This window comes from Gracilinanus agilis, chromosome 6 (genome assembly GCF_016433145.1).
Source record: "Gracilinanus agilis isolate LMUSP501 chromosome 6, AgileGrace, whole genome shotgun sequence".
Classification (NCBI taxonomy): domain Eukaryota; kingdom Metazoa; phylum Chordata; class Mammalia; order Didelphimorphia; family Didelphidae; genus Gracilinanus; species Gracilinanus agilis.
In genome coordinates this window covers 1,272,977-1,297,530 of record NC_058135.1, presented here as the reverse complement: position 1 = coordinate 1,297,530, position 24,554 = coordinate 1,272,977, and the positions used below count along the sequence as shown (strand labels likewise).

Genomic DNA, 24,554 nt, shown 5'->3' with positions numbered 1-24,554 from the left:
TTTTTAATGAGAGCAATTGATTTTTCCTTTTTCTCATCTTGTACTGGAAGTACATATATAATCATTATTTATCTTTTTTTTATAAGCTTAATGCAAACACTTGAAGAGCCTTGAGACTATGGGATTATGATTAAATGCCTCTCTGATTCCAGAAGGGAATATAAAAGCCATTAATTCGTGCTAAAGAAAGCACATGGTCAGAGACTTGACTGACTAAAATCTGCATGGATTGCAGGAGTTCTATGCCAATACTTTAGGGCTTGGAAATTAGGGTTTGAATCCTGGAGTCCCAGTCTTTTCTAAAACTTTAGAGGACGTGGGTCCCCTTGACTTAGATTCCTAGAAAGCACCTAAGATTGGTTATTTATTTGGCTCACTTCCCTGAAAAACTGATGGTAAATCAGATCAGAGAGAGACATTTCCTTTAGTTCTGGCCCTGCATGGGTAATTGCAAACTGCTGAATTCACTTTAATTAGGCCTTCATTCAAAGGTCTAAGTTTATTTTCCTTAGATTTTTTGCACATTTTACATTTCATTCACAAGTTAGTTTTCTCCTTTTTCTTGAATTTTATTCTTTTTATTTTGCCATCCTTAGCTGACCTGAGGTACCCCTTTTAAGAAAAAAGGTGTGTTTAGAATTTACCTCAGGGGGATGGGATGTCTGTTAAGTTTTTTAAAATTCGATAATGTCAAAACATATGTATATTTAACTCTTTTAGGTGTAATTTCAGGGGGAATTGTATAAATCTTAGAAGAAAATGTATGTTTTGTAATCTATAATGTAAAGTTTAAATTCTTTTGAGAATAATTTCAGGATAAGGATCTTGCCATCTCCCCAGAATCCAGATGACGAACCCGTTTGGTGAAGACACCATGAAGATGTCTGAAAAGCCTTCACTGTACCATGAAGACCAAATTTGAACTTTGGGGTGCAGTTGATTGAACTATGGGGAGTGGAAATTGAGTTGAATGCAATTTGTTCTAATTGTACACTGTTATACCAATAGGGGACTGCCCCCAAATTGTTTTTTTGTCAATGCGGCTAGTTTTATCCATTTGTTTATCCATTTCTTTTATCCCCCAAATTCCTAAATTTTAGAAGTTGTCTATTTTTACAGGTCCAGCAAAGAAAAAGGGCTAACTTTTTTTTTGTCGGACCTCAGGGGGAATTGTAAAAGTGAAATTTGGGAAATGCTATCTAAAAGTATATATATATATTTTCTATGGACATGTGGGAGACTTTGAAACTACATTTCCCATGATTCCTCATGGTAGACAGGAAGTGGGATGATGTAAGAGAAGGGATATAAACTCCTGTAGTGACTTTGAACTTTCTCTTTAGCTACTGGGCGCAGGATGAGAGGGGAGGTAATTATGGCTGAAGCGGCAGTTTTGAATTCTTACAAGTGCGTGGTCTAATGATTTATCTCTATCAGCATGCCTTTAATTAAAATACTAATTTATGTTATTATAACAGTCTTTATTAATTTAAATCTTACTACACCTGTCTATAATCATTGCCCTTGCTGTTTGGCCTTGCTGTACATGTAAATGATCCACAGTCTTACTACAGAATGATGTTTCTGTCCCCCCAAAATGAGAATCAATGGATGCTACCTTCTTTAGGCTTTTATCAAGAACTTGTGCAGATGTGCCTGGTTTCCTATCAGTGTACCCCATGTCACCGTTTCCTTTCCCATAAATTCTCTCCTTAATTTCTATTATATCCTCCTCCTTATGCAACTCCTCCTCAGTCATATCTTTATAACTTTGTGTTGCTTCCACCAACCCATAATTCATCATTTCTTCTGCATCCATTTTGTCTTTCCCACATTCCTCTGCCATATCATTGCCACTGCCCTTATCTGTTCTTGCAACAACTAAGGCTGCTTTCTTGGTTCATAAGGTACAAAGTCTAGCTCCTTGGGACAGGTATTCCTCCATCTTTGACAAACTTGGGGAATTACTAAACTTGGCACAGTCATGGTCACAATATCTGGCCTTCACCTTATCACTGTATCTGCTGTTGTCCCTGTTATTATTATTGTTGTTGTTGTTACTGTATCTTGAATTATAATACATGTTCCTCCTGTTGTTATTATTATTACTCCTATTTCCAAAGTTAATCTGCGACTTAAACCTACAATCCCGAACCACATGACCAAGTTTGGAGCATAAGAAACATATTTTAACTGCGTTGTTTGCACTGCCAGTAGAAGATTGCCTAGGCCTGCTTTGGCTCCTCTGATTGTTGGACATCAGAGCCATATTTTTAATTTCTTCTACCTCCCTGGCCTTCTGAGCTTCCTTCAATTGCTTTTTGAGCTCAGCAATCTCCCTATCTTTATCAGAGGTCTTAGATGGTTTAGATTCACTATCCCTCAAATCATGGACATAAGCAGCTGTCCTTCTCAACTCCTCAATGGGTATGGTCTCCCATTGTGGGCAATGTAGTTTAAAATTTGTCTGGATGTAGTTCAGACTCCCTTTCACAAATTGCCTTCTGACATGCTGAATGTTGTCCTCAGCAGTCATGTCCCTAAAACCCAGGATAGTCTCCCCAGCCTCCAACAATCTGTCCAGATAAATATTTGGATGTTCCTCCTCCCCCTGCCTCAACTTTTCAAAAGAGCCCCATGCATTCAATATTCTAGCATGAAGCCTCATCGCTTCTGCCAAGTCCTCCCTGCACTTCCTACACTTCCTAAGGTATGACATATTGGCATGGGACGAAAGCTCCAAATCCTGATGATGTTCTGGCCACAATGCAAGATTGGGATTGTTCCTCATTTCAGCAATAAACTTTGCCTTCTCGCTAGGGGTAAACAATTCTGATAATAGGAGTTCTATGTCCTAAAAATTCAGATTGTAAAGCCTCACTGCCCTTTTAAATTCTTTGATCACCTTGTGTGGATTGACAAAAAACTGGGGGAACCTCCTTTTTAAAATTTCTAGATCCCCCCAGTAAAAGGTTTGTAGCCCTTTACATGAATGATTCCAGCATCTGGTTGCACAATTGTCCTATCTGTTATCGGAAGGATAGTTACAGGAGCTGCTTCTGCCCCTGCAACTTCTTGCTGTTCTGGGCTTTCATTTTTAATCTGTTGCTTTGTCTCACCACCCTTCTTTGTTGTGACCATATTCTCTATTATTTCCAATTGCATAATCGTCTTGGCATCCAATTCCTTCCCTCCCCTGATCTGTTTGTTAATATCTATCAATGTCTTTATGTGTTCTAACATTTGTTCTACAACTGGGTTAGTAACTTCAGCCTTTCCAAATGTGAAAGCCAGTACCTTCCTCAAAATCATTAGGGCCCCATAGCAAGTTGCAGTCATGGTATATAAGCTAAGGCATCACCCACTGTTATCGTTAGCCAAAGGTGTCATTGATCTCTATCATCCTTTTGAAAAATTGGGGAACTGTGATAAGCCAAAATGTGGCACAAGCCTGCCAAATCCCATACAGCAAAACCCCAGAGCACCCCAAAGTAACAACTGCCCTATTGATCATACTGGCCATATTTAACCTTTCCCCACTAGTTTCTAGAGTAAAAATCCTAGGCTGGCTGGCCAAAACTGTTATGTCGATAATAACAGATATTTTGGGGAAGCAGATAATTATGCCAGGGCCAATGACCTCCAAGTCACAGACACTGACTGACAGGCTTCAGTGAGATGGGAGGGGGTTAGACACTCCTGGTAATTAGGTGTAGGATGAGGGAGAGGTAACCCTGATCTGTTAGGTTGAAATTGCCCTTCCCCCCACAGGAGGGGGTGAAGAGCCCTTGGCTAAACTGGCTCTCTTGCTAATAGAGAATATTTCTAATCACTAAATCACTAAATAATTGTTGAATTGATATTGGTAAGAACTAATCCTACTAAACAGACTAAGTCCTGAGTAGAAACCACGATGGCTTAGCCACAATGGCCCTCTCAGGTGAACCCCCAAGTCAGGAGCAGTAAGCAGTGATTCACTCACCTCAACCCCCAGAAAGCAACTGTCTAAACCCTTCTCAACTGTCCCCTCACCCAAAGTTCTCCAGGAGGGTCCCCTGGAATTCTGGGTGAGGCTGACTCTGTATTTTGCAGGGATTCCATGCTGCAATCTCTACATAACAACAGTCATTATTCTTTCATTCTGAAGAATAGAAAGAGGCAGATGAGAAATTTGAAAAGGATCTGGGCATGCAAAGACTTTGGAAAGCAGATTGGCACATGCATGGAACAGTATGGGCCCCATTCTGGAATGGGAGAATTGCTTAAAAGGTGACACAGAGTCTGGTGGGGTCCATTAATTTATGGACACAGAGGAGAGCTGAAGGTTACTTCCTGTGGCCACTTTGGATCTGGCTGAGGAGGTAGCTGAGGTTTCCTGATCACATCTTGGAGGATCCTGTATCAAGAACCTTCTGTGTGATGTATTTTCCCATCCAGACCATTTCCTGTGTGTGTGAGCTGCAAGGACCCAATGAATCTCCCTAAAGACGAGCCCAACCATTGTGGCTCAGGCCTTTGGCCTCTAGCCATCCTACCTGATAAACTGTATGCTGTTTCTATTTATTAGTGGACCAGAAAGTCAGGATTTAGGTAGCTAGAAAATTACTTTTGTAGAAAAATAGATAAATAATGGTAATGGAGACACCAGGGATGTTATAATAAGTCCAAATGATTGTGGGTACACACACACTGGGTTGTAGGAGAGACTAGACCAGGTTGGGAGACCAGAGTAGCTAAGCTGCTCCTAAATGACAAAGGGACTGTTGACCAACTGCCACCCCTGGGCCAGAGGCTTTGAATCCAACAGGCAAGGTAAAGGTTATAACAAGTTTAATTATGTTAACTAAAAGATGGGATAGGGATGTCTACTCTAAAACCTTAAAACCTAATGACAAAACCACAGTGAAAGGGGAGGATTTTCCTACTCTAATCTAAAGATCTATGCAGGCAGGGCAGTAATGGAGTCTCTGGGTGACTGCCTCAGACCTGGACCTGCCAGGCTTGAGCAGCACAGCTAAGGGCAGATGTGGCTTTAGGGTTCTCACTGTAATCCCCTGATGATCTCTGGATGCCAAGAGCCAAGGTGGTCTCAGGTATCAAGTTGAGAGGGTGTGCTTGAGACACTGTCCACCAGATCCCAAACTTCTCCTCTTCCCTTGGAACTGCACTGTAGATCTTGTCCTCTTTGCTAGAAGCCACCACCACACAGGATCCCAGCGGAAACAGGATGCAGGATGTCCTTTACTCTGAGATCTCCCAGGGCTAACCACAGTTTGTGCTAACCCCTAATGGAGTCCCTCTCAGAGCACAAGTCACTTCTTCCTGTTCCTTCATTCCATCTTGGAATTCCCAGCTCCAGCTCCTTCCTGCTAGATACACCTTAATTCTTAATTAATAACTACCTAATCTTCCTCACAACACTTTAGGTAGTGCTATAGGTAATTACATATTTTATAATTGATAGATAGGCATATTTAGTGAGTAGAAAAACACAGACAAGTTGGCTGATTCTAAGCCCAGAATGTAAAAGGGTTTTGGTTCTGAGAGACTGAGTTGTTGACAGTTTTCCTACTTGGGAGGAGAGGTGAGAAGTCTTATGGAGAAACATTTGTGGGTAATTTAAATATTGCTGGGTTTAGAGAAAGGGGAGAAGGAGACTGACTGGACAGGGATAACAGACTGGACTAACAAACTGGGGAAACACAAACCCCACTAAAGAACAAGGAGTGGGAGATTATGGATTGGCAGTTGATACCAACTGCCACCACAGATCCACCTAGCCTGGGAGTCTGAAACTAACGAGTAGATAGGGACCAAAGAATTATAAAAATACAGGTTTAATACAGACTATAATGTTAGGGATGATGGGAGAGGTATAACTAGGAATATCTAAATGAAAAGAAATGGAGTTCTAAGAGGGAATTTCTCTGTCAACCTAACCAGTAAGGCTAACAGCCTTTACTGAAGACTAGGGAGAGAGAGTTGGGTATTGGGATTCTCACAAATGGTTCAGGTTGCTTCTTTGATGACTTCAGGATAACAGCAACCAACTCCTTGCACAGCCAATAATCCAAGAGATACCAGGTAAGAAAAAATGCATGCAAAATGTCCACCAGAAACAGACACTACCCATTACAAAGGGTTGTCTTGAGAGATGTTGTTTTCAAGCTTCTCCAATCCCAAAGCTCACGGAGTCACCCCTGGCTGGACCTCTGCTCCAAAAACCCTCTCACACCAGCCATTACAGTTTCACTCCTCCCCCAGTTGCATTCTAATACAGAATGCTCAAAGCTGACAGCCAAGCTCCTATAAATTTCTATTCTATTCCCTAAATTACTTCATTACAGAAGCTGAGAGCTGATGTACAGCTAGCCTTTGGATTATTTGGGATCTCTATAGAGGAGGTGGATCTGCAATCAAGATAAATAGGAAGATCTAGGTAGAGTTAAGATCTCTCCTGTAGTTGGTGAACAGCTCCAGAAAGTCCTATGTTCCCTAGCCTGTGTGGATTATCTTGCTGAGCCACCAGAAGTGTTCCTGAGTCTAAACATCACCTGAAAGTCATCAAGGATCTTTGTGTGAGAATCCCAAAGCCCTGTCCAACTCAGCTGAGCCAGTTGCTGTCTGTCTGTTAGGTTAGCTTAGGACAAGCTAACCCAGCTGCCACCATTCTCTGGCAGTTGGTTCACTTAGAGCAGGGGTTGGTAACATATGGCTCTTTCTGCAGGAGCCATAAAGTCAATTTTTTTTCAGTCACTCTTACAGGAGTGCACTGTGAGCTCTGTATGGCTCTCACGAAATTACATTTTAAAAAATGTTTATGGCTCTCACGGACAAAAAGGTTGCCGACCCTTGACTTAGAGGTTAGACACCCCTCTCCCTCCAATTCCCATCTTACCAAACCAATAAACTTAACTTTGTTTAACTTCCTTGTCATTCTTCTCTAAAACCAACAAGGGACCCATTTGTGTTAATAGGAATCCCTGGCTTATCAAAGGAGGCAGTTGGGCAGTTGGGGTTAACTGTCATTACCAACTCTGTTACACTCACTCCTAGCCTGTGTCCTGTGTTCGTGGGAATGGGTGTGATTTCCCATTTGTATTTGTGTCAGGCAGTTATTCCTCTTCACCTCAATCATTCCCCATTCATCCCTTTCACCCATTACTACCCCCTGTATTATTATTTACCTATTTCAGTAGAGAGCTAGCATAGTTAATGTAGGCCAACTGTTGGGACCAAAGCGACCTTTGCAGGCCAGGCTGAGTGAGAAAAGAAAAGAATTTATTAGATCTAGGGACTCCATCACCTTGGTCCACTTACCCATCCTGTGTTTTGAGAAATAAATCAAGTTATTGTTTATACCATCAAGAGAGCAGTCAGATCGTGTTACCACCATTATACTGAGAGTGAGGCCTAACATCTGGGCCTACAGCCTATAGTCAATTACTATTGGGTTCAACACTAATCCAAATCTCTAACCCAACCCTATTGACTTCTATCAGGTCTCATACTCACTTCAATTCCAAGGTGATTTCTATGTATTCATGTATTGTCATGGATACTATCACCTGGTTACAATTTTTGACATTCGTGATATATGTATCCTATATGTCTATGTTGCATGTGTAATAAAGGGGCTAGAGGGCAGCTGGGTAGCACAGTGGAGTGAGAGTCAGGCCTAGAGACAGGAGGTCCTAGGTTCAAACCCAGCCTCAGCCACTTCCCAGCTGTATGACCCTGGGCAGGTCACTTGACCCCCATTGCCCACCCTTACCAATCTTCCACCTATGAGACAATACACCGAAAGTACAAGGGTTTAAAAAAAAATAAAGGGGCTAGACAGGCTGATAATAGGGTAGCTGGTGGTACCAGTTAGTCTCCCGGGCCAGGGAGCCTACAACTTCAGTATTTGTTGATTTGGGACAGCAAGGATGTGAGGTCCTGAACAGAGATGACCAGCCAGTCTCCCTGCTGTCTGTAGGCTCCTTTAAGGTGAGGAGTGAGGAGCCCCTCCCTGCTGGTGAGAACCTTCAAGCCAATAGGAAGTTCACTTCCTGAATAAAATAGATGCCTGATCTAACCCCTCTGGAAACAAGTGATAACTATCCTCCTTCTCCTCAGCTCCTGGTCCTGTTGATGATATAAATGAATCACTGAAACTCTCAGAAACAGGCCAAGGGGTTTATTTAAACAAGGGTAAACTGAGGGAGGAGGGTTAAGGTCTGGAAAAGCTGTTGCTATGGGTGATTGGCCAGTGCAGAGGGCCTCAGAAGGTGAGATCAGGCTGAGGGAACCAGCCCCTCAGCCAGGGATAAATTCCACTGTCCTGATGTAGAGAGGTCTACCAGCTTGACAAATGAGGGTGATGATTTGGTTTAGGGGTATCCTGCCTGGGCTAAGTAAACTAATTTTTCCCATGTTTCATCACCCACCAAATCCCACCTCCCGGGGCCCAAGGGGGAGTCCAGGGGGTAGCTGGATGTCTGGGTGAGGTCAAGGAAATCAGAACCCACAGTTGGTTCTCCAGGGATATTTATAGTCCCAGCTCCAACGGTCAAGTCATGAGACCAGGGACTTGCTGGGTCAAAGTTCTGTTCCCCTAACTGCCAGGATTGCCTCAAGTGAATTTGAAAGTGCAAGAGAACTTGCATCAATCCTGCATTACACATGGAAAGAAAATACTTACCAGATCTTAAGATTCTCTTCTTCTGCCTCTGTCTTCTGCCTTTATGCTCCCTCAGCATTGTAATATGTAGTGTTGTTTGTAACTATAGTGAAAATGCAGTGTTATAATGACACAAACTTACAGTTCATTTCCATTATCAGTCTGTCTTCTTTTGTGTTGAATTCTTGTGCAAGGTCTTAGTTACCATGTCACCATCTGGTCTGCTATGTTCTCCTCTCCAATTCTGCTATGCTATCTTCTCTTCTCAGTCTTCTTCTCCTTGAATGATCTCCTCTTCCACAGTCTTTTTGACTGCAAACATCTTGTCTGATGAATTTCTCTCATCTTCTTTTTCTTCTGGAATTTTTTAAATGTGCGAGCAATGGAATCATAATTATTTTCCCAGCACATGAAATGCTGAAAGTATAGTTAGAATAACTTTGAAAGGACCAACCCATGATGGCTGTGTTGCAGATGTTTTTCTAAAGTTTTTATGTAAACTGAATCACCTGGCTTTATCTTATGGAGTGAATAGTCTAGAGAACCAGCCTGAACTAAAATTCCCATGTCTTGTAGTTCCCTAAGTCTGTTTTGCAATTCCTGAATGTAAGAGTAAATTTGTATATCTCCTCCAAGCATAGAGATGAAAGCAGGATTGCAAGATTTTGCTTGTAAAGGTGGATGCCCATCGAGAAGTTCCTAAGTTGAAATATGGATGTCAGCCCTTGGTCTTGTTCATATATAGAATAGTGTTAGAGATAAGATGTCTGGCCATTTTAAATGTGTCTCAGTACAGAGTTTCCCAACCATTATTTTTATTTCTTTGTTAAGATGTTCAACCTGCCCTGAGCTTTGCAGATGGTATGGAACATGAAATTTGGGCATGATTCCCAAATTTTCATTTACTTGCTTTAAAATAGAATCTAAAATGGGACCCTTTGTCTGAATCAATTTTGATCAGAACACTAAATCTTGGAATGGTTTCTCTCAATAAGACCTTAACTAGGGGGCAGCTGGGTAGCTCAGTAGATTGAGAGTCAGGCCTAGAGATGGGAGGTCCTAGGTTCAAATCTGGCCTCAGATACTTCCCAGCTCTGTGACCCTGGGCAAGTCACTTGACCCCCATTGCCCACCCTTACCACTCTTCCACCTAGGAACCAATACACGGAAGTTAAGGGTTTAAAAATGTAAAAAAAATAAGACCTTAACTAGAAAGCCTGAAGTATTCCTGCTGGATGGAAATGCTTCTGGTCGTCTAGTTAATTGGTCCACTAGTACTAGGCAAAATTTGAACTTCCCTGCTTTTGGCATGTTGATGAAATCAATCTGCAGATTCTCAAATGGTGTGTAAGCAAGGGGTCTCCCACCAAAACCCTTTTGCTTAAATACACTCTGATTGAACTTCTGAGAGATTGAGCAAGCAGAGCACACTTTGTTGGCAATGGTACTAATTCATGGGGCTATCCATACTCTTTTGGCACTATTGATTACTGCCTGTGTCCCAAAATGACCCTTGTTATGAATTGCTGGCAGATGTGAGTGTAAAATGATTTCAGGAGGATTGGCTTTCCCATAGAAGACACCCAGATCCCATTTTCTTTCTTGGCTCCAAAATTTTGCTTCTACTTTTGAATCTCTATGTGTTATGATAATCCTGATGTTATGAGGGTCGGAAGCTGAGTAAAGTGGGTGAACCCCAAGTGAAACACTTAAGTTGTAGTAGTGAAACACAAAGGATCCCATAGCAATAGTTGTTAAGATGTGGTGAATCTGTTGAACCCAACTTCAGATATAACAGTGTCCCAGATACTAGCAGCAATGCAAGGATCTAGAGCAAGGCTGAGGGACTTATAAGAAAGAAAACTAGCCACATTCGGAGGAAGAACTGTGGGAGGAGAAACACAGAAGAAAAACAATTGCTTGAACACATGGGCTGTTGGGGATATTATTGGGGATGTAGAAACTAAACGATAACTCTAGTCCAACTATCAATAATATGGAATTAGGTCTTGATCAATGATACATGTTAAACCCAGTAGAAGTGTGCATCAGCTAAGGGGAGTTAGGGGAGATTGAGGGAGAGGGAAAGAACATGAAATATGTAACTAGGAGAAAATACTCAAAATAAAAAAATATTTTAAAAAAATGTCCCAGAGTAGCCAGCCAGATAAAGAATCTGTTGTTAGAATTATGTAGCTTCTTCTCTGACTTTCTGGCCTAAATTGGATAATGCTAAATTGACTGCGAATTATACTTTGCTATAACTGTTACAATTCTCCTATTCCCTCAAATATCCCAAGGATATAATCACTAAGCCCTAAGATTAGAGATGACACCAAATCTAAGGTAAGTTTGAAGATTTATTGCCAACAGGCTTAGGAGGGGAAGCAGGGTAATGACTGGGAAGGAGGGAAACAGGAAGTCCTTATAAAAATGAGGCTAATGATGCTAATGATGATATTTGGATTGATGATGGTCAAGTTTTCCAGTTGCCAGTCTGGTTGGGCCAGACTGGCCTCAACCTATATCAGGTTACTCTGCTGTTAGCTGTTGTTGTTTCTTCTTGGTAATTAACTCAGGATCAGGTTATTCAAGACAAAGTTAACTCAGGATCAGGGACGGTGAAATTGGTTGGTGTAGGTAGCTGATAAATTGAGTTGTCCTATGGCCTACCCTTACCAAAAATCCCACCCAATCCAATCCCAATCTCCAAATTCAGATCCCTTCTCAGTTCAAATCCTTACTTATATACCTGAGCCTCAACTGCCTTGGCACCTGCCACCTCCTGCCAGGCTTGGTTCATTCTATATTCTAATCAGGTAACTAACTGTCCATCATCTTGATTTCCATATTGCTTTACAATTTATCATTACATACTTTTTCAAGATCTACTGGCTCTATGACAGAGAGACTCATAATTGTTATCAAAAAATAAAATAAATAAGCTGAATAGGTGGGTGTGAGGAAGGATAAAAGGGAATAAGGGATTATAAGGTGATTGGAGGAGGAAAGAAGGTAAGGGAAGGTATATAGGAGATAAGGGAATTGGGGTATGTAGGAGAGAGCAGCTCAAACAGGTTTATTCCCAGAAGCTTGAGACAGAGAATCCAGGGAGGAAACCAGGGCCAGTAATAAACGTTTAGGTTTGGCTGGAGGGTTTCTCTTGTCAGTTTCAAAGTCTCTTGAGGGAGGGGTCGAGAGGGCCCCTCCCTGCCAGTCAAACTGATGGCTGGAGGAAGTCTTGAAGGTGAGTATTTCCTGTCAAGATGAATGCCTCAGTTGTCTCAAGAAATAAAGGAAAATGGGGGCAGCTGGGTAGCTCAGTGGATTGAGAGCCAGGCCCTAGAGACAGGAGGTCCTAGGTTCAAATCCAGCCTCAGACACTTCCCAGCTGTGTGACCCTGGGCAAGTCACTTGACCCCCATTGCCTACCCTTACCAATCTTCCACCTATAAGTCAATACACAGAAGTTAAGGGTTTAAAATAAAAAAATAAGAAGTGTTAAAAAAAAAAAGAAATAAAGGAAAATGATTCTTTCCTCTTGGCCCTTGTCTTAATTTTCGACACAATGACTCACCACAGGGTTTGAATAGGTCACAAGGGGATTTATTAATACCAGGGTCAGTCAGAAGGGGAGAGGGGTTCAGGGTTTTCTAATTGCTGCTAGGGAGAGGGGTGAGGGTGGGGGATGGGTCACGGAAAGGTTAGACAGAGAGAGAGACCGGCTCTCCCAGTCAGGAAGATTTGACTGCCTTTTAAATAAAGTCTTTATCAAACCTAGGGATAACTTATTTGAGGATACTCCAATTATCTAAAGAAACTAAAACCCACAATGTCTAATCACCAAGCCCTCCCTTCCAACCAGAACCCAAAGGAAAATCAGGGAAGGGGAGAGATGGAGATGGGAGATCAGGGAGAGGTTCAGAGAAATGAGATAGGTCCAAATTTCCCCAAAACAAAATAAGCCCAGGCCAAGGTCGAAGCAATTAGGCCAAAGCCAAAAGGACAAAGCAAAAGCCTCCAGCCACAGCGAAAGCCATAAGGCAAATGCCTCCTCAGTTGGAACTTCACTTCTATTTATAGCTTTAAGTTCTAACTGACTTTCTGAACATTCTAAGATGTTTAACTGACTTTTTGTGACCATTAGAAATTACAGAAGCAAAAAGTTTCTGTTAGCCACCTTGCATTACAGATCTGCTCATATGATTTTTTGGAAAAATTGCAGCTTGCAACATTTTCTGGTTGCTAAGATCTAAGGGATTACTACTCTTATTCTAAGCTAAATTATAACTATGCTTTTATCCCTATCTAAGTTTTGTAAAATAATAAAAAGGGTTGCTTACTCCTAAACTGTGCTAAGACTAGTCTAAGTTAAAACTAAGATGGGTTATGGGAAAGGCATAGGAAAGTAATGGGATTTCAGTCTTGCAAAAATTTTTGAACAGAAAAGAAAAGCAGATTAAATGCAAACATTCACAGTCTTAAAGTTAACATTTGCTAACTAAAACAAAGTAATCACTTCTATCTGTGTACTTATCTAATTTCATGAACTAGCAACAAAAATATCAATTAAGAAAAATTTTGCAATCTAAATTTCCAAATTCTAATTCAGCTTCCTAAAGTTAGTATATGGATATGTTAGTACACTTATGCCTATGTTAGAAATGTTAGTAAGAATAAGGAAGACTAATATTCTTTGTAAGTCTTTTGGTTAAACTATAGACTTAAGTTATGTACAGTATTTACAAAGAAAGTTTAGAAAATTCTGTCCCTGTTCTAACTTATCAAGCTAATTAACTGTCCCTGTGTGTTAGTAAAACTTATTGCTAAGGGTTAGTAAGCAAATATATACATATATACATTATTTACAAGAAATGTTAGGTGATTTGAGTAGAAGATGTCTGAAGCAAAGAGGAAAATTCTGTGCTAAGGCAGACAAGTTCTTCTCTCTTAAGTGTAAGTTTATGTTTCACATGTAGATGTGAAGTCAGAAAATGTTTTATGTGTTGTCTAGTGTGACCTTTCCGTGTAATGAAGTGTTACATACTTACTCTACCAGAATTCTTCTGCAAAGCGTATGTACTGTGTGGATGGAATCTAAAGTGTTGGATGCAGTGAGAATTCCGTTGGGTGCAAGTTATGTTTTTCAAATGCATGGGTCCAATGCTACTCCGGTGCCCCTCTTCATAGTGTCATTTGTTGTCCCATACACCAATTGTGTATTTGATCACTGATGTCTTTTGTAGTCCTCAGGTTTGATGTCCTTGTGATGATCTGCGAGGTCAACAATGCCTCAGCTGTGTCATTTGATGTCACCCACACGCTTGTCAACTTGCATACTGGAACTGATGTTCTGTTGTGTTGACTTGTGTCGTGTGATGTACCCGCGCTTGTCATCTTGCACTGGAACTGATATTCTGGTGTGTTGACTTGTGTCAGGAACAAAGTTCAAATGTCTATGAAACGTGATTAATCTTTCTTCTTTCTCTCTTTTTTTTTTGTTGTTTAATAAAGATAATTACAGGTAACAAAAGAGTTCATGATAAAGTCTTTTGTGCATTCATTTATTTGTCAATGTCAATGTCTAGGTCTTGGATTGATTGCAAATCAAATGTTGTGTCTTCTTCTGCCGTTGATTCTTTTCCATTGTCATAATGGTTTACAGATGATTCTTTTAAGATGTAATTGGGATTGGGATAATTTTTGAGTGTAAAATTTGGTGTAATATCTGATTGTTCAGTGGTTCTTGGTCTAATTGTGGTTCTGATTCATGCTCTGATTGTCGTTCTAATTGCTGCTCTGGTTCTATGGTCTCAGGTATAGGCTGTGGACTTTTTAAGGATTTATTTGATTGATTGGTTGGTGCTAATTTATCTTTGTGCTGTATAATAACTTGGTCTTGTGGTTGTTGTTGGGGCATGTCCAAGCCACTTGGGTTCTAACACAGACTTCCTAGCAAAGTTTCTGGTGTAAACATAATCTCCGGGTTGGAAGTTGTGTAGATTAAAATCAAAGGGAACTCTTTGATGTATCAAGCCTAATTTGTGGAGTTGATTTAATCATTGATTGAGTAATTTGATATATTCATAGAGTTTGCATTCCATACCTAGGTGTGATAATTTGTGAATGCTTTGAGGTGCTTTGCCATGGAATGGTGGATGTCCATACAACATTTCAAATGGTGAAACGTGTGTGATGCTGTTGGGTTGGCTTCTTAGGTGGAATAGTGCTAATGGTAATGCATCAGGCCATTTCATGTGAGATTCTGCACATGATTTTGCTACAAGATTTTTCAGAGATTTATTCACCCGTTCAATCTGTCCGTTTGACTGGGGTCTAAATATTGAGTGAAGATGTCTTTTAATTCCTAATGTTTCATAAACTGTAGCTAAAATCTTATTTGCGAAATGGGACCCAGAATCTGATGCAATATGTAATGGTATAGAGAATCTAGGTATTAATTCTCTCAGTAAGATTTTCACAACAAAAGCTGAGGTGTTACGTTTTGCTGGAAAAGCTTCTGGCCATTTAGTTAATCTATCCACTATTACTAAAGCATATCTATAACCTTTACTCCTTGGCATTGTGATGTAATCAATTTGTAAGCATTCCAATGGTGTATAGGCTAGTGGTTTGCCTCCCAGACTGTGGACTTTTGTAATTGTCTGGTTATATTGCATACAAATTCTGCACCTCTGTGGAACTCTCATAGCAACTTCATATATGCCCCTTGCATTCCAATACCTATTGATGGAATCTGCCATGCCCAGACTTCCATAATGCCCTTTTTGGTGTAGTGCATTGCAAAAGGTGAAATACAGGGATCTAGGCAACATAGGTTTCCCATTTGCCCCCAGCCAAACTCCATTAGCTAAGTATGTACCATGATGTTTCTTCCAATTCTTCACTTCCTTTGGGGAGTATGCATTTTTGAGATCATCTTCCTCCACCAAAGATAAGTTTAGAATTGTAAGTGGTCCATACCTCACTGCGAATTTGGCTGTGATATCTGCACATTTGTTCCCTGATTCCACTGGCCCTTGGATCTTAGTATGAGCCTTGCAATGAATGACTGACACTTGGGCTGGTAATTGGATTGCGTCCAACAACTGATTGATTAAATTCCCATACGCTATCTGTTTGCCATTGGAAGTAATGAAGCCTCGATTTTTCCAGATTTCACCGGAATGATGCCAGACTGTAAAAACATAACAAGAATTGGTAAAAATGTTAGCTTTGCGATTTTCTGCAATTCTCAGGGCGTGGATCAGACCCATTAATTCTGCTCCTTGAGCACTCATGGTAGATGGTAATGATGAGTACCAAAGGGTTTCAGAGGCTGTCACTATGGCTGCTCCGGTATATCTCTGATTGTCTACTATATATGATGATCCATCTGTGAATAAGGTAATATCAGGGTCTTTCATTGGCTTATCGTCTAAATCAGGTCTTGTTTTATGCACGATGTTAAGTGCATCTTCACAGATGTGTAGACTTTCTCCTTCCAGAGGTAAATCTGGAATCAGAGTAGCAGGATTTAAGTTTCTGCACCAGTGAAAAGTTATATTTTCACTAGCCAACAAGATTGCTTGGTATCGTGATAATCTTTGAGAAGTGAATGCCTGCAAGTTGGTGTTTCTCAAAGTAGATTCCACTTGGTGTTGGGAAAATACTTTCAATTGACCCCCTAATACCAAGGATGAAGATTTTCTAATCATGATGGCTACAGCAGCTATGGCTCTTTAGCAACTAGGCATACCACAAATCACTGAATCTAATTTAGAGCTGTAGAAAGCAACTGGTCTAAGTCTATTCCCGAATGTTTGTGTGAGAACACTAGAGGCTATCCCTTTATCTTCGTGCACATAAAGTAGGAATGGTTTGTCATGATCAGGGATACCTAGGGCTGGAGCTGATAGAGTAAGCAATTTTAATTTCTCTAACGCATGGATGATCTTTATTCAGCTTTAACGGTTCTGGAACTTCCTTCTTGGTTAGCTCTATCAGAGGTCTTGCGATGTGAGCATAACCTGGAATCCAGTTTCTACAGAAACTCATTATTCCTATAATTGCCCTGAGCTGCCTTTTGGTCTTAGGCAAACTCAAATTTTGTATATCTTGTGTTCTCTTTTGGGAAATTCTTCTGGAGTCTTTTTCTAGGATGAATCCTAAATAATTTACTTTTTCCATCACAAATTGAAGTTTTGATTTGGAAATTTTATGGCCCCTTGTGCCTAGCTCTTTGATTAAGTGTACACTATCTTTAATACAGACTTCAGCAGATGGTGACATTAGCAGGATGTCATCAACATAATGTACCATTTTGCTGTTTTGGAAAGTTATCGACTCAAGGTCTCTTTGCAGGATTTGACAGAAGACCGAAGCTGAATCTGAGAATCCCTGGGGCAGATGGGTCCATTGGATGGATTTACCTTCCCATGTGAAAGCAAACAGCTTCTGGCTGTTTCTGTGCAGGGGAACAGAGAAGTACGCAGAGCTCAGGTTCAGAACAATAAAACAAGCAGCTTTGGGTGGTATTGCTGCTATGATTTGTGATGGACTCAGTACCACGGCATAGGTCTTTTGCACATGGTCGTTTATTGCTCTGAGATCTTGTACTAAAAGCCATTGAGTCTTCCCATCAGGAGATAATTTCACTTTTTTTACTGGCATGATTGGTGTATTGTATTGTGAAAAGCCATATTTCAATATACCCTACTTTAATAAACTCTCTGTGATGGGTTTCACTCCCTCTATTGCCTCTGGGCTAAGTCTGAACTGAGGAATTCTTGGAGGTAAACCTATTTTTACCTCTATTTTTACTGGTTCCGTTGATAATATCCTGCCCACCTCATTTGAATTTTTAGCCCACACGTAATCAGGAATATTGTCAGGAACCTTATCAGTTGATTGGTATGATGGTTCCTCACTACATGGGTCTAAAAATAAAATGGGATGGTGTTTTAGAGATCTCTTGGGTAGGTGGAGATAAATTTGTCCATCTGATTGACATTGGATGGTGGCAGCCAATTTGCATAGGAGATCTCATTCCATGAGGTTCGAAAGACATAATGGCATCAATAAGAAGGTGTGTTTGAGAGTTAGAGGTCCAAATTTTACCATTTTAACTTTTAGCTTCGGGACTTGTTGTGCTACCCCAGAAGCTCCTCTTACTCTCAAACTGCCTTGATATTGGCATCCTTTGGGTGCCTTGCGTAAAACGGAACAAGTCGCACCAGTGTCCACTAGTCCTTCATAGTGTAACCCCCCCCCCCAATTTCTACGGTAACTAATGGTTCTCCACTGTCATTGGACTTCACTGGCACTAGGGGTAATAAAGAATCCTTAGTATTTTGTGTACACTTATCATTGATTCTGTGTTGTGTATGGTCTTTTGTCTCTAAACTCAAACTTCCTATAGCACCATTAGGCAAGTTCAGTTTAGAATCAGATTACAGAAAGCAGGCTTAAAGAGCATTCTCTCATTGAGAGCTTGTAAGTCATTGTCATTCTTGCAAATTCCATGTTGGCTTTCTTTAAGGGCTTCAGAAATGGAGGTTTGATTTGATTTACCTTCCACTCTGCTATTTAAAGAACTACCAGGGTTCAAATCAGAAGTTTTTCCTTCGGTAGTATCCGGGAATGTATAGTTGTTAGATTGTATTCCCTTCAACACTTCAGGTACGACTATTGACTTAAAAGCTGACTTATGTTCCCTATCTTGCCCTGAAATTTGTGTGACTGAAGTTAGATACGTTTTATCTTCAATCACTGACCAAGCTTCATTATTGCTATTATTAGTCACACTGGTTACTGGGGATAATTGCTCCTTTTCTGTTCCCCTTGCTTTTGGTTGGAATTCTTCAGCTAAGGGGTTGAGAAAGGTGGATGTGGAATTTTCTAAACAGCTGCCATCATCCAGTAACTCAGTGGGTTGTGTCTTTAAATCTAAGTTTTTTCCAATGTACTGATTTGTTTGCTCTCTAACCTCTTTCTGTGACATGTCTGAAGCAAGTGAATGGGATAGAATTTTGGCATTTAACTCCCCAGAGGTTACTGAATGCATTTCTTTTCTGGATACATTGTAAATCCTCACCATAATGTTCTTTACCCAAGTTGCCCCTTTGTTTTTGACTTGGAATAAAGAGAGGAGTTTGAGGTTTTGATGACTTTGAATAAGATTGCAAGCTTTTGTCAGTGCTTGTATGATCCTTATGCTTCTCATCCAATGTTTTTGTGATGGAATGAGAAAACTGATCCCTTATATAATTATCCTCACTATTGCCATATATTTCTCTGCGCATCTGCATTATTTCTTCCCATTGTTGGTTATCTACCACAGACATATCTTGATATTTTGTGTATCTTGCTTTAGGTACCTGTTGTGCTTTGCCCAGTTTTTCAATATTATTTTTCTCACTCAAGCTACACACTCTCACACCCAAATTATAATGATTAGATCTTTTTAAATTAGGAACCTCGATTCATAGTGACTTTGGCTTCGTTCCCATTTGCATGTACCTTTCCATTTCTTCTAGGGATGGGGTTTGGCTAAATTTCCTGCATGCATGGCTACAGCACGAACCATCATGTTTGCTTTCTTCACTTCTCTTTGTATTATTATTGTCTTTGGACCATTTTGTGTTGTAATAGGTCCTTCTCGTACTTCTGTCTCTTTGATTATAATTGACATTTTTGGAAAAATCAATTTGTTGCCAAAATCTACAAAATTTTAAAATATGACCTGGACGTCCACAAAGAAAGCACCGTGGGGGAAATGATTTTGGTCTTTGGGTGTTAATTGTAGATTGCCTGTATTGATTTTGGCTCCTACTAGTTTGGAGGGCAAAATTTTTTATTTCCTCCAATTCTTTTTCTCTTTTGGTGTGTTTCAATTGCCTTTTCAAATCAGCTATCAGTTCATCTTTGTCTGAGTCAGTTTGTCTTGCTATTCTTGCTTCCTTTTGCTTTGAATCATGGATGTAGGAAGCATGTTGTCTTACATCCTCCAGTGGCAGTGATTCCCACTGTGGACAGTTTTGTCTAAAGTAATTTTGTATTGGGATTGATGTTCCCTTTACAAACTACCTACGGATATGATCTATGGTGTCTTGGGCATGAGTATCACGTAGTCCCAGGATTGTCTTGGCTGCCTCTATTACTCTATCAAGGAAACTGCTAGGATGTTCCTCTTCTCCTTGTTTTAATTTTTTGAATTTTTGCCATGAATTTGGTCTTTTAGCATGGATTCTCATTGCTTCTAATAGATCAGTTCTACATTGGATCAGGTATCTAAGATTTGCATGTTGAGTAAAATCTAAGTCCTGGTGGACCAATGGCTAGGCTGTTAAATTTGGGTTTGTCCTTGTTTCGTTTAGGAATTTTTCCTTTTCTGAGGAAAAGCAAAATTCCCCTAAAAGAAATTCCACATCATCGAAACTAGGATTAAATGGTGTGAACACCCTTTTTAATTCTTTTATACTTTTGAAAGGTTTTTCAAAATACTTTGGAAAACGTCTTTTTAGCACCTCCATGTCACTTGGGTTGAATGCTTTATATATTTTCACGTGTACCACCCCTTCCCTAGGCTGCACGATGGTTCTGTCTAAGATTGGTAAAAGAGACACTATGGAATTTGTGGATGGTTGGTTGTTATTAGGTTTTGATTTGTTAAAGGTATTATTTCCCAGGTATTTGGATTCCACAATCTCTAGCTGGAGAATTGTGTGTTTGTCCAGTTCCTTTCCTTCCCTTATCTGTTTCAATACTTGGAATAGTAGTCTGATGTTATCTACTAGTTCCCCAGAATCAGCATCTTTCTTTTATGCTGTAATTGAGTTAAACCATTGCCACAGGTGAGAGAAAACATTTTTAGAGACCATAAGAAATTGCCAGATTGTTAGGATTGTGGCTATGGCTGTTGGGATGAAGCAAATACATTCAGCCAGGGTCAGAGCACACCATTTATAACTATCATAGATGTTCAGTAGTTGTTGCACGAAATTAGGGACCCTAAGGATTTAGTCCTTGCCAAGGGGAATTACATCATTCCCTTTGCTGGCTTAGGCGCTGGGTGGTTGTCATTTCTACATCCAGCACCATTAGTAAACAGCTTGAGAATAAACCACACTAGCTTCCTGACTGCCTACAGTTTTACCAAGCTCCATAACAGATCCACCTTTTAAACCCTCATTACATTGTCCACCAAGCAAGTCAGAAATCTCAACCTCTACTCCTTGATCTTGCTAGTTGTAAGGTCTCAGGTGTTGCTTAGAGATACCCAAATCCACAGGTCTCTCAGATCGGTGTCTTCTCCTACTCTTTCAAAACCCCCAACTACCTTTTTTGATTCCAGTTGGAATCTCAGCTCCTGCCTGTCTTTCTAAGCTTCCAAAATGCTTCAAATCTATTTCCCTCTTACATGTATGAGCTATCTGTTTCCCACTAGATGTTATAAAGCCTCTCTGTTTCCAGAGGGAACCTGTGGCATGACAAATTCCAAATGCATACTTGGAATCTGTAAAGATATTAGCCTACTTGTCCTCAGCTAACTCACATGCATGCTTTAATGCATTTAATTCTGCCCCCTTCACTAACCAAAAACCTGAAGCAAACCATAGAATTTCAAATTCACTCACTACTGCAGCCCCTGTGAATATTCATGCATGTAAGATGAACCATCAGTGAACAGAATCAATTCAGGATTGTCAAGGGGTTTGTCTGACAAATTTTGTCTTAGATTTTCTGCTAACTGCACTACCGTCTCACAGACATGTAATGGTTGTTCCTCCAATGGTAAATCGGGCAGGAAGTAGCTGGATTTAAAACACTGCACTGTTTTAACATTATGTGTTCATTACTTAGCAAGACTATCTCATACTTTTTTTTAGACATTTATTAATATTCGTTTTTAATCTGTTTACATACTTTATGCCCCTACTTTCCCCTTCACCCCCCGCTCTCCCCCCACCCATGGCCAACGCACATTTCCACTGGTTGTAACAAGTGTCCTTGTTCAGGGTCTATTTCCCATTCATGTCCGCCTAAGTCCATGCATTCAAGCAATTGTTTATCTTATATGTTTCCTTTCCTGCAGTCCTTCCTCTGAATGTGGGTAGCATCTTTACCATAAATCCCTCAGAGCTGTCTTGTGTCATTGCAGTGCTGCTGGTACAGGAGCCCATTACATTTGATTTTACCATAGTATATCAGTCTCTGTGTACAATGTTCTTCTGGTTCTGCTCCTTTCGCTCTGCATCACTTCCTGGAGGTCTCTCCAATTTGCATGGAATTCCTCCAGTTTATTATTCCTTTTAACACAATAGTATTCTATCACCCGCATATACCACAATTTGTTCAGCCATTCCCCAATTGAAGGACATACCCTCCTTTTCCAGTTTTTTGCCACCACAAAAAGTGCAGCTATAAATATTTTCATACAAGTCTGTTTATCTATGATCTCTTTGGGGAACAAACCCAGCAATGGTATGGCTGGATCAAAGGGCAGGCAGTCTTTTATAGCCCTTTGGGCATAGTTCCAAATTGCCAGCCAGAATGGTTGGATCAGTTCACAACTCCACCAGCAATGCATCAATGTCCCGATTTTGCCACATCCCCTCCAACATTCATTACTCTCCCCTTCTTTCATTTTAGCCAATCTGCTAGGTGTGAGGTGATACCTCAGAGTTGTTTTGATTTGCATTTCTCTAATTATTAGAGATTTAGAACACTTTCTCATGTGCTTATTGATACTTTTGATTTCTTTATCTGAAAATTGCCTATTCATGTCTCTTGCCTATTTTTCAATTGGGGAATGGCTTGATTTTTTATACATTTGCTTTAACTCCTTGTATATTTGAGTAATTAGACCCCTGTCAGAGTTTTTTGTTATAAAGATTTTTTCCCAATTTGTTGTTTCCCTTCTGATTTTGACTACATTGTTTTTGTTTGTACAAAAGCTTTTTAGCTTAATATAATCAAAACCATTAAATTTACATTTTGTAATTTTCTCTAACTCTTGCTTGGTTTTAAAATCTTTCCTTTCCCAGAGATCTGACAAGTATACTATTCTGTGTTCACCTAATTTACTTACACTTCCCTTCTTTATATTCAAGTCATTCACCCATTCTGAATTTGTCTTGGTGTAGGGTGTGAGATGTTGATCTAAACCTAATCTCTCCCATATTGTTTTCCAAATTTCCCAGCAGTTTTTGTCAAATAGTGGATTCATGTCCCAAAAGTTGGGCTCTTTGGGTTTATCATACACTGTCTTGTTGACATCATTAACGCCGAGTCTATTCCACTGATCTTCCCTTCTATCTCTTAGCCAGTACCATATTGATTTAATGACTGCTGCTTTATAGTATAGTTTGATATCTGGTACTGCTAGGCTCCCTTCCTTCACATTTTTTTTCATTATTTCCTTTGATATTCTTGATCTTTTGGTTATTCCAAATGAAATTTGTTATAGTTTTTCCTAATTCAGTAAAGAAGTTTTTTGGTAATTTGATAGGTATGGCACTAAATAGGTAAATTAATTTGGGTAGTATGTTCATTTTTAGTATGTTAGCTCGTCCTACCCATGAACAGTTAATGGCTTTCCAATTGTTGAGGTCCAGTTTTATTTGTTTGGAAAGTGTTTTGTAGTTGTTTTCGTATAATAGCTGTGTTTGTTTTGTTAGATTGATTCCCAAGTATTTTATATTGTCTAGGGTGATTTTAAATGGTGTTTCTCTTTCTACCTCTTGCTGTTCTAATGTGTTGGAAATGTATAGAAATGCTGATGATTTATGTGCATTTATTTTGTATCCTGCCTCTTTGCTAAAGTTGTTGATTATTTCTACCAGCCTCTTAGTTGATTCTCTAGGATTTATTAAGTATACCATCATAGCATCTGCAAAGAGTGATAGCTTAGTCTCCTCATTGCCTATTTTGATACCTTCAATTTCTTTTTCTTCTCTAATTGCTATTGCTAGTGTTTCTAGTACTATGTTGAATAATAGAGGTGATAATGGGCATCCTTGTTTCACTCCTGATCTTATTGGGAAGGCTTCTAATTTATCCCCATTGCATATAATGCTTGTTGATGGTTTTAGGTATATATTGTTTATTATTTTTAGGAAGGGTCCTTCTATTCCTATACTTTTCAATGTTTTCAATAGGAATGGATGCTGTATTTTGTCAAAGGCTTTTTCAGCATCTATTGAGATAATCATGTGATTTTTGTTTGTTAGACTGTTGATATGGTCAATTATGTGGATGGTTTTCCTAATGTTGAACCATCCTTGCATTCCTGGTATAAATCCCACCTGATCATGGTGGATGACCTTCTTAAATACTTGCTGGAGTCTCTTTGCTAATATTCTATTTAAGATTTTTGCATCTATGTTCATTAGGGACATTGGTCTATAGTTTTCTTTCTCTGTTTTTGGTCTACCTGGCTTTGGAATCAGTACCATATTTGTGTCATAAAAGGAATTTGGTAGGACTCCTTCTTTGCTTATCATATCAAATAATTTGTATAGTATTGGGATTAGTTGCTCTTTGAATGTCTGATAGAATTCACTTGTGAATCCATCAGGTCCTGGTGATTTTTTCTTGGGGAGTTCTTTAATGGCTTGTTCAATTTCTATTTCTGATATGGGATTATTTAGGTATTCTATTTCTTCTGCTGTTAATCTAGGCAATTTATATTTTTGTAAATATTCATCCATATCTCCTAAATTGTTATATTTGTTGCCATATAATTGGGCGAAATAGTCCTTAATGATTGCCTTAATTTCCCCTTCATTATAGGTGAGGTTTCCCTTTTCATCTCTAATACTGTCAATTTGGTTTTCTTCTTTCCTTTTTCTTATTAGATTGACTAGTACTTTGTCTATTTTATCTG

At 39.7% G+C, this 24,554-nt stretch overlaps 1 protein-coding gene across 6 annotated transcripts in view; it reads right to left on the bottom strand.

Moving 5' to 3' along the window:
• Nucleotides 1-24,554, bottom strand: part of MFSD8 (major facilitator superfamily domain containing 8) — a 146,651-nt gene that overhangs the window by 113,305 nt on the left and 8,792 nt on the right. The gene's annotated exons all lie outside the window — the stretch shown is intronic.